This window comes from Mastacembelus armatus, chromosome 11, assembly GCF_900324485.2.
Source record: "Mastacembelus armatus chromosome 11, fMasArm1.2, whole genome shotgun sequence".
Lineage (NCBI taxonomy): Eukaryota > Metazoa > Chordata > Actinopteri > Synbranchiformes > Mastacembelidae > Mastacembelus > Mastacembelus armatus.
The window spans coordinates 19,318,141-19,327,796 of NC_046643.1; positions in this window are offsets into that span (position 1 = coordinate 19,318,141).

Sequence of the window (9,656 nt, forward strand, 5' to 3'; positions counted from 1 at the left end):
GGGTGGAGGAGGAAAAAAACCTGAAAACGAAAAAGTAAAGCTCTGACTCGCCCTAATCTGATTTGCCGTACGCAACATTTTCTCTTTATCTGAGTCGCTCCGTGAGGCATTCTCTCTTTCTGTGGGAGCCTGTCTTTATCCAAATGATGTGGTCTTTGGTGAGGCCTGGCCTATTCATGGGAACCCCATGTGCTGTGTGCCCACCATTGAGGTGCAGAGCAGCATGGCCACAAAGGATGGCAGCGTTTCAGAGTCTTTTCCTTACAGTTAAAGTCTCTGTTCAGAACAAAGTTTACAGTTAGAGCACAGAGACAGAAAATCCACCACATACTTTAAAAAGCAAAAGCATTTAGGTGTTGAATGCTGACATGAAAGGACGTATATAACCTAACAACCAGTAAAGCAAACAACATGTGACTTTGCTGTTCTTCGTATTCTCTAAGGAACATGGGAGTAATAGTTTCTGACGTTAATGCCAATAACATGTAATGGGTGGAACTTTTTCCAGTAATAGGTCAAACTTTGCAGTGAAGTTTGCAGGTCCTGTTAAACACTTATATTAAAACACACATGTATATTTCTATCTACTGTAAACTAACGCAGAAAGTTTCATTTTCCTAAAAAAAAAACGCCCCAAAACTCCACAGCAGATCTAAAAAGAGGCCTGAAGGCCTAAACTTAACCTGGTCTACACTGATCTTCACCACACAGGCTAATGGACCCCATTTCAGAAAGACGTGTCCTGTTAAAAATTTGAAAAAGAGTGTAATATCTATGTTCACATTAGTTAATAGCAGCCCAGAGCACAAAAACAAGAAAAAGATAAGAAACCAAAGCACAGTGGTGCCCAGTGTTTGGACCCTTTGGGGCCTAAAATCTGGACCAGGAATTACTGCAAAAAGCACGTGATAAAGTCCTTCTCAGCCACAGAGGCTTCATCCTTACATGTGCGACAGACATCCTCGCCTCTCATTCTTCCTCCTCAGTTCTGGGTCGAGTTTAAGCTGCATCGCTGTCGACGTCTGACCGCACTTGTCCTACTTCTCCATCTTTCACTCTCGCCGCCTCTGCCTCTTCTGATCCTACGTCCTTCTCCCTCTCCTTCTTCAACCCTTTCTGTCCGACCCTCCCTCCGCCTTTACATTTCCTTCGCCCTCTCTCTCGCTCTCTCAATTTCCCCGCCCTCTCTCTCTTTCTCTCATTGCCTGTCTCTTGCTCTCTCCCTCTCCTCATTTCATGCAGTGCTGGGGTTACCTAAGAGACTGGGCCTCAATGGAGAAAATCTCCTTTGGTACAATGAACTGGGCGAGAGGAAGGGGGAGGGGGGGAGAAAAGGGGGGAGCAGGGTAGGATGAGGGGGTGCTGGACACAGGAGTGGAGGGAGGGGTGAGTTAAACTAGAGAGATAGTGGGATGCAGATGCATGCAGGGATGGAAGGGGGATGCGAAATCCCAAAAATTGAATAAGTGGCTTCGCTTGTGTGATTTCGCCTGAATATTCAGCCCCCACCTGCTCCCCAGTCAGTCCAGTTCATATAACTACAAACATACACACACATATTTAAGGCATTTCCATTAAACAAAATAATGAAACCTCAAAAAAATTACCTCAAGAAGATAAAGTGGTCTAAAGTTACCTTAATGGAAAAATTCTCTCTCCTTATTTCTTTTTTTCTAAAATTGCCTCAGACAGAGTTGAAGACTAATCTTGAGATGGGAGGCCTCCATGTCAGTGGTCGCCATTTTGTTTGTTTACTTGTTTTATTTGCTCTTGGCAGGGAGTGTGAGATGAGACCAAGCCGATCAGAGCTCTCTTTACAAAGACAAGTGTGTTTCGACAGCGTAAACCCCTCTCGTCCTGTGCACCGTGCAGACCCCATTCAGCACCAGTAATTACACTGTTCCCCTTTAATCTTTTCACTGTCTCTGTCGGAGAGGTGCTCCCTGAAGAAGGGGACAAAACACACACAACCTTGTTTAGAGGTTAGTTACTGATTAGCACCAAAACTGTTGCAGTTCATTTTCCTGCTGCACCTTATTGAGCTCCTCAGTGATGCTATTCAGTTTGTCATTTGTCTCTGGGTTAGCAAACAGATCCCCCGTTGCTCAGCTCTGTGTCTTTACAACTCTTCCCCCAGCCCCTTTTCTCATCAGAGGATGTGAGAAAACAATAGGGCTAATAAAAGAAGTGGAGATAATTACAACACAGTGATGAAGTTAGAGCTCCTACGCCCTGAACCATAAATACCAGCAGTGTGAAATGGGATATGTGGGTGACTTTAGGGTGTCTGTTTATACGCTTTTCTGTGCCAACAACAGCAACTTATTCTTGTTCTCATGTCTGTCCTGTGTAGCTACATGCCAGGGTGAATCTGGGATCTCTGTGTTAATGACTCTATCAGGCTCTGATACCCACAGGCCCCTGCTGAGGGAAAGGATCCAAGGGGATTGGGGTGTTAGAACGTGGCATAGGACATGTCAAAGTTGGGGCCACTGTGTGTGTCTGTGTGTGTCCAAGTATGTGTATGTGTGTGAGACAGAGGAGGGGGTGTTTGTGCAGATTGTCCATGGTGCAAACCCCTCCGGCTGAGACTGAATGAAGTTATTTCCAGGCCCCTGTCCATCTGTTACCGTGGCAGCAGCGGTGGCCAAGGTGTTGCCATGGAGAGGTGGACACAAAAAGGCGTGGCGTGGGAACGGGTCCAGGGGTCAGGAGTGAGGGTCAGGGGGTCAAGGGTGACAGCCAGCTGGACAGCACACAAGAGGAGGCCAGGGTGAGAAAAGAAGGAGGGAAGCTTTGGTTTTCTTTCTCTTTTTCAGCCTTTCTTCTTCGGGCTTTTGCTCAGGAGGGAGACGTCCGAAGAGTGGACACCACTGGACATTAACATTGAACCGGGGTGGCGAGATCAAAAATGAGCGAGGTGGGTTGCTGAGGGTGAAGGAGAGTGAGAGTGGGGCCCCCACAATATCCAGGTTTAGGGAAGCTGCCCTGCATCAGTCCTTATACCAACTGGTGTCTAATCACGCAGAACATTTGACAGACAATTGACTCTGGTCAATGTACACACAAATGTGACCATTGAGGGGACGTGGACGGCTGTGTGTGTCTGTCTGTGTGGCCATGGCCTGCACTTTAGCCAGATAAGTGATAAGCAGAGAAAACAAAAGGCCATTCCACAAAATTTCATTCCGGTCACTTTAAGCTGAAAACTGCTCAGACAATAAGACGCAGCGACGGGGGTGTGAGTCAGGATTTTGCTCAACCTGGGAAAACGCACTTTTTAAAACATTATGTTTATATATATATTATTGTTTTATAGATATTTTATATCTCCAGTTCAGGCAGACAGGATGTAAGCTTGTCATCTTTATTTATTGTTGTTTATGTGTAAACACTGACATCGGCACTTTCAGAAGTTTAAAAATTGGAGTAACATTGTTGAGTATCAGTTAAGATGCTTCATCCCATGACGACTGCTGTTAAAGCCAAAACTTAAAGTAAACATCCAGTTTCAGTGGGAGAACTTACATTACATTTTGTACACAGCAACATATGAAGAAAGACTGAACTTTGATTATATTATTTCTGTGATTTGTGTAAAGAAAAACATCCTAAAACATATTCCCGTTTTAGTTTTGCTGTAGCTTCTATGTTCCTCACATTATAAGTGCCAGTTGAATTTTTCCTCCCAAACATCCAAACATGACATGCTCCGATTATCTTGACTGAGGATGTGAAATGTTGGGCTGTGTTATAAAGATTCACTAAATTGAAGCTTTGACTTCATACCTTAGTGTTGTCACTAGCATTTTCAAAAAGGCAAATAATGAATTTCACAATTGAGAATCTGCCCTAAATTTCCACTTTCTATTTGGTTTGGTTTCAGATTTTGAAAAAAGGCCTTTTGAATTGTAAGACTGACCTTGACAGATATGACAAAATATAAAATAAAGGTGTCAAAAAAAAAAAAAAAAAACCTGAAAAAGTGAGTTTTCATTTTTTGTACCTTTTGCATTTTCTTTCAACTGTAATAAAACTCAAAACCGATGGATCCACCGTTACTTCGAGCAGCTGAAGTTGCAGCAGTGAAGAGATTGAAATATCTGCCTGCCCCGTAACAAACCGAAAAAGATGGAAAACCTTGAGCTGCATCAGTGGATAACACATTATGACAACGTGGCTAAGAAGCCGCTTACAATGCAATTACACACACAAGGACACACACATACATAGAGTAAATACACAGGGACCCCCATAGGCTTAATAGTTGCTGGGATGAGGGGAGAGCAGGATCCATACTCCTCCAGTAATAGGATTAGGAGCAGCCTCGCGAGGACATGGCAGGCCAAGTCCAACGCTCCGTTTGACACCTTTTGTCCACAAGCCCTGAGACGCAGATCACAGCAATAGGATGAGGGACAAAGGCTTTTGAACATTGTGTTGTAGCTACAAATATACCCCGATGGGAGAACGCTGAGCCCCAAGTTCCACATCAGATAAAATCAACAGAGCAATTTTGACAACTCAATCAAAATGGATCAAGTGTAAAATCAATACAAATACCATGTTTCACACTAAAGGTTTGATTCTGACGTTTATTTTCATATATTGAAAACATTTCTTGGACGTGAGAGACTGGATGATCCTTTGGTAAGAAAATCTTATAAAATCTTCACACCTCACTGACAACTGTGTCTGGTTAACTTGGGCTTCCTATATCTTCTTGAAGACATCAAGCATGTTGTCATCTTTTGTCTTATTTCCTTATTAAGCTGTTATCTCAGAGGTGCCATGTGTTATTGTAAAATCAAAGTCAAATAAAATCACTTCTGAATTTAAATTAAAGCCATTTTGAATCGAGGCTTCAGTCCTCATGGTAAAGAGGTAAGAGGGCGTGTATCACTGGTGTCTTTGCTTTGTGACACATATATATAAAAGAAAAAGTCATAGTTTGCATTTTCATTCCTTTTGAATTGACATTCAGGTGGTTCGGTTGCACTCAGAGCAGGCAGCAGCACGTCCCCGGTTCGGCCGATTATTGACATTCCCTGCGATCTTCTCACATCCCGTGCCATGGCGAGATGACACAGAGATTCTCTGTCTTCTCTCCTCCCAGTGCACTCTGGGAGAGTGACCAAAAGCAGTTTTACGACCAAGAGCTGCTGACACTCACTTCCTGCCAGGAATCGGAGAGACAAGGTTCAAAGTGGTCAGTGGTACAAGTACCGACACACGTGTGATGAGGAAAACACGTAAACACATGCAGAACCCGGCACTTTGGGTCGAGCATTCACACCAGCAGACTTAAACCTGAATTCTGATCTTGCATGATTCAAATGGGATGGCTTTTCTCTGAAGTACAACCAACCATGCCTTTTCTCTGGGTGCTGTCACAAGGCATTCTGGGAGCCACGGAAAAAGAAAAGTGAACTGAACAATGAGTTAATTATGTCACAAAATTGCTTATGGAAAGCGAATGAGTTCTTCTTTAAAGGAACGTGATACAATTTAAAAATTCACTTGTGACTGATAAGTTCCATCTCTTGGTTCCTGGCTCACATACTGTAGCACAAGGACTTTAAAATGGCAAAAAAAGCAACCATTTACAACAGCACACAAACCCTAGCAAACCTCATGAGAGCAGGGAGTGTTAGAGGCTGCGACTTACTGGTCCCAGCTGCTGTTTGCCAAAAAAAGCTTTGTTATTGCAACTAAAACCACACAGTGTCCTATTTTTTAGATGGAGGTTGGCACAAATGCTCCCTCATTCAGACATTTGCATTAAGGAATTAACCATTTTAAATAAACAGTTAGACACTTACACCTGGTGGTAAAGGCTTTGCTCAGAAGGGTCCCAAACAGAAGAAGTAATTCTGGCTTGGGCACATGAGCATTATTAATGGATTTATTTGTCGGGGACTATGCTGATCCCTCTAATGGTCTCAGAAGCAAACCAGCTGAGCTGAGCTTTAATAAAACCCATCAGAGTAATCCCAGGAGGATACAGGTAGGTTTGTACAGGATACAGGATGGTGACTTTAGTCATGCAAACAGGGTAAGTAAATGCAGGCAAGATGGCAGCAAGGTGAACAATACAGGTATGATGGTGGGCTGCAGGTACAACAACACAAGTCACTGCAGGGGTGTAAGAGTCTGGGGCAGAGTGAGGAAGACAGTGTCCAGGGGCTTGGGTAGAGCTGCAGACAAAAAAGGCAGCTATCAGTTTGTAATGTGGCAGCCAGGTCAAAAAGCAAAAGTCCACAGATGAGGGTTCAGTCAGTCCAGGGGGAGCAGAGAAGACCAGAGAGGGGCATTAGCAGAGTGAGTCCCTGGCTCAGTTGACCATCAGACGAGGAAGGAATGAATCATTGCTGTATTAGACCTAAACTAAACATGTCTCAAACACACAGATGAAGCTGACAAATAAATCTTACTTTCAGTAATACACAAGCGACTATGCATCCCAAAATGATAAACCAATGACAGTGAACTTTGTGACAGAAATGCATTTTCCTGCGTCTATTTCTTAAACGTTCTGCACTGACAGAACGATAAACCTTCTCACATGCCTCTTCCCTTTGAGCCCGGCTGTTAAACAAAAGACCAAGTTCTCTTCCAAACCAACACAGACTGCAGCGGTTGCTGGGAGACTCACTATGCACCTGCAAAACCTTGTCTCAGGTAGATTATATAAGTTTTACTGGTGTCGTGTTCTGTTTAAGTATCACATATCCAGCTGTGTCATATATCCAGAGCACAGCTGTTTGCAGGTAAACACAAGGTTTGGGAAGAAAACATCTGCCGACGTGTAACAGCATCAACTGACATGAGTAACTCACAGGAGATAAGTGACATTTCTGTGCTTATCAGCTTAATGAATTTTCAGATAAACTATTAATTAAATTAAAAATGTCTTCCAGCACTGATAATGTCTGTAGGCATTTTTCACATCACATTTAATTTCTTGTCAGGGCTCACAGCACAAAAAGGAATCGTTCAACAGGTTATATTTCCCTCATCAAAGCGTTAAAACACTTAAAGAGTCCTGGCAGCTCTGTGAAACCACTGCACTCCAGTCTCACCAGGACCTGTGCTCACTGCCCTCATACAAACCTGACTAACAATTACACTGTACATTTCATACTATTACTTTTCTGGAAAATGTTGGTGGAGTGGTGTGGGAGTTTTACTGTAACAGTATTATCTGCAAATATGTGTCAAGAGACTAAATCCCAAACAGCCCGTGTCACGTCATGCAGTCGGTTTCACTCGCACCCGACAGCTGCAGGCTGGAACAGCAGTTTTCTATAGGACAAAGGATAAACAGTTGTTTTTAGCTGAGTGAGGATTTTTCAAAGGCATTCACTGGATTTAACACAAAATAACTCATAAGGCAGATAAAAGGTTATATTTTGGACAACAGGAGCATATCTATAAATTACTGTATGTGCACAAATACTCTTTTAGACAAATATCAAAATAAATCGGTCAAAAATTTGACAATTTAAAAAAAAATTTTTTTCTAAGAGATTTTCTCAAAAGGCAAATGTCACACTTCTAAACCTGAGCTGTCTAAGCAGCGAGGAAAGTCTGGTAGATTCTGTGGTGTGGGCATCACCTCCTTTTTTTTGGGTGTTAGGGCTCAACACTTGTTGCTTTAAACTTCTTGACATGCTCGCTGTGCCTCTGTGCTGCAATAGATCCTGATGATTCAATACGAGCGATAAAAAAGGAGGGAAATGGTCTGAGTGGCAGAGACGTCTGAATGAGAGTCACTGGTCACAACTAATTACAATGAAAAAGCTCAAGTGAAAGGAAAGACTTCATTTTCAAGGCAAAGTCATGTCTTCTAAGAAATGTGTGTGAGAAAGTTTTAAAAAAAGAGCGGTGCATGTGATTATTGGGCTGGACGGGGATGGGGGGGCAGTCTGCAGACGGATGCAGAGAAAGGGACATTTACCTTGAACTCCAATCATCTCTGGGGTGGGGTCAGTTATTGTAGACGGGCCTGACAGGGTCAGGAGGGGGCAAGAGGGGGAGACAGAGGGAGGCGGTTGGGGAGAAGGGACAGAGGCTGGCCCTGGGGTCATGGGGCACCCTGTGGGGGGTGGGGGTAGGGACTCTAGGGGCAGCAGGCGGAGGGAGAGTAGATATTGGCAGATTTTCTTAGGGTGCAGATGCTCAATATGCAGATGTCTAATCGAATTGTGCGACAATGAATTGGTTCCCCCTCCTGATTTGCATCAGGACAATCCCTGACGGTGGCTCAGGGGTCACCAGAGCTCCCCCGGACAAAATGAGCAGCCGGCAGCAGACGCCCCAGAGAACGTGTGAACTTGAAGTAGACTTTACTCAGTGACAAGGATATTGATTGATTCTAATTTCTGTCTGTCTGTCTGGGAGTGCGTCTGACATCTGTCTCTCCTGTAAAGACGTTGTTTCTCATAGTACGAAAAAGGAAGAAAACATTTCTTCTCATCGGATGTTTGGACTGAACTTTACAGCTACTATAAGTGAGGGGATGGATTCAGTGTTTTACTAAAAAACAAACAGAGCTACATGCTGCCCCCACATTGCCTTTTCTTTTTTTTTTTTTTGCCAAAAGCTTAATAGTTAACATGTACTGAGTGTAGTGTTTAAGATTTGCTTTATGCCAATTCCTGTATCAGAAACATTTGGTAAAAAACTCAGCTTTAAGTGTGTCAACATTCACATTTTGTCTTGGAATAAAGAAGCAGATCTAACTTTTAGTTTCAAAGCAGCTGGAATTAAGAAAAATACAGCTCTACTGTGATTAACGTTAATTAACCTAAAGCTGTAATGAAGCCTCCAGAAATGCAAAGTGAAACTAGAAGAGAAGCAGACTACAAGTTTAATTTGAAATGTTGAAAGCTCTAAAGTATTTCAGCTCTATACGCTGAATCTAAGAATTAGAAAAATGCACGTATATGAAAAGGTAATGGCGCAGCATCAATTGGAGCATTGCTTCTCTAAACTCTGACTTAATGTTCAAAATATATCTAAAATAACCTCAGAGGACTGTAAGTACAGGACACCATAATCTAAATTTCTTTGTAGTTACAGGTTTTGCAGAATCTTCACAACCACCTCTACATTTTATAGAGGCATTATTTACCAGAAGTGAACAGAAGCACCTTTGCATTTCCAACCTACTGGTCCTGAATGTCCAGGGCACACATACACAATGCATGCTGTTCCTTTGAGGGATCTTCCAGAGATGATTAAGTGACACTGAGAACTGCTGAGCATGACCATGAAAGTAGTTTGACTTTGTGAAAACCTCCTGTAATTTCAGTCTCTATAGTCTGATTGTCACAGGAGGGAGGAGCAGGAGGAGTTTGACCCCCAGCTTTAAGTGGTTTTTACGTTTCTTACTCATCACATCTCAGTGATCTTTACTCCAAAAGACTTCACACACATTGGATTTGTGTAACACATTATGTGTTATGGGTAGGTTCCCACTTCGATTTTACATCCCCAATGCTTGTTATTGTACTTGAGATAAACTGCAATCTGAATTAAAGTGGTAAAATAAAATCTGATAATGAAAAACAATTAGTGCTATGGTTTAGTTTCATTTCAAATTTGTAAGAATCAGCCAGTCTTGCTTTGACGTTTGAAAAACGAAAGTAAAA